We start from the raw sequence: 1,676 nt of genomic DNA on the forward strand, positions 1-1,676 counted from the left end.
CCTTTCCCATGCAAAGATTACGGAACATATTCACCTACATTTTCTCCCAGTAATATTGTGGTGTCTTTTCATTTTGTTTTGTTTTACATTCAGATATTTAATCTATCTGGGTTTTGGGGAAGAATAAGAATTGAAGTGAGAGTGCTTTGTTTCCTAAAAGGCTACCAAATACTCTAATCCCATTTTTAAATAATACACTTTTTTCCTATTGAATTAGGTGACATCTTTATCATTAATTTCCTTATATACTTGAGCTTGATTCTAAATTCTCTGTTTTATTCCATCGAGTTGTTGATTTCTGCATTGGTTATAGTCCAGTGTCTGAAAATGATTGTTCCACATTTTTTTTTATATTTGTTTCTAACAAGAGGGCTACTCCTATACCAGTTACTTTATCAAAGCTGAAAGTAGAAGCAATAAAGTGATTTTTGTTTAGAGCATCCTCAATTAAGTACTATTGAGATTTTCTTATTTTTATATTTTTTTCTGTATCAGCAATATTTGGCCTTTTAAAAAACTGTAAGGCACCAAAACATTAGAAAAGAAGAAAAACAACTCATCCATAATTTCAGTACCCAAAGTCAACTACTCTCAACATTTTGGAAATATTTTTATTTTGGTCTTTTCTGTGCATTTTGAAACTATATATTAGCATTGGTACCTAAGGCATTAGCTAAACCACTTTGGGTAAGTACCAATAAAAGATGATTTTTATTGTTATCATTAACGATATTAATAATTATTTGCAGGGTGCAGAGGAAACAGTAATGCTCAGATAATGCCTAGACAAGAGACAGGGAAAAAGAAAATGACAGACATTACTTTGGGGCTGACACTTCTGAGAACAGGTAAATTATTCCCTGTGGGACTTCATAAATAATTATGGGAGAAGATGTGGTTCTTTGAATAACTATAGGAACTTTGCTGTACAATACATTGCTAGGACTTATTCATCTTGTGTAACTGACACTTGTATAACCTTTGACTAACATCTCCACATTTCTTTCTCCCCTCAGCTCCTGGAAATCACCATATCAATCTCTGCCTCTATGAGTGTGACTATTTTACATTCCTCATATAAGTGATATTGTGTAGTCCTATATCTGGCTTATTTCACTTAACATAATGTCCTCTAGGATCATACACTTTGTCACAAATGGCAGGATTTCCTTCTTTTTACAAGCTAAATAATATTCCTTTGTTTGTATATTCAATATTTTCTTTATTCATCAAAAGTTTTGGCTATTATGAATAATACTTCAACAAACATAGTAGCACAGATAACTCAAGATTTTGATTTCAGTTCCTTTAGATATATACTCAGAAATGAGAATGTTGGATTGTATGGTAGTTCTATTTTTTTTTTTTTTTTTTTTTTTTTTAGGGGAGGCAAGCCTTGGTTGACCTCACAGATTGCAAGGACCTTGTCAGTTTACAATCTCTTATTTTATATTTTTTTATTTTTATTTTTTATGCCTACAGCACCTGGTCTTCCTAGGTGGTCTCCCATCCAAGTACTAACCAAGCCCAACCCTGCTTAGCTTCCGAGATCAGACAGAATTAGGCTTGTTCAGGGTAGCATGGCCGTAGACTAGGTAGTTCTATTTTTAATTTTTTGAGAAAGCTCCATACTGTTTTCCATGATGGTTGCACCAATTTATATTCCCACCAACATG

General features: G+C 32.9%; 1 pseudogene; it reads right to left on the minus strand.

Moving 5' to 3' along the window:
- Nucleotides 1–1,473: 1,473 nt before the first annotated feature.
- On the minus strand, nucleotides 1,474–1,592 carry LOC111735751 (annotated as a pseudogene).
- Between the last annotated feature and the right edge of the window lie 84 nt (nucleotides 1,593–1,676).

Source organism: Pteropus vampyrus, unplaced genomic scaffold (assembly GCF_000151845.1).
Source record: "Pteropus vampyrus isolate Shadow unplaced genomic scaffold, Pvam_2.0 Scaffold1000006555, whole genome shotgun sequence".
Lineage (NCBI taxonomy): Eukaryota > Metazoa > Chordata > Mammalia > Chiroptera > Pteropodidae > Pteropus > Pteropus vampyrus.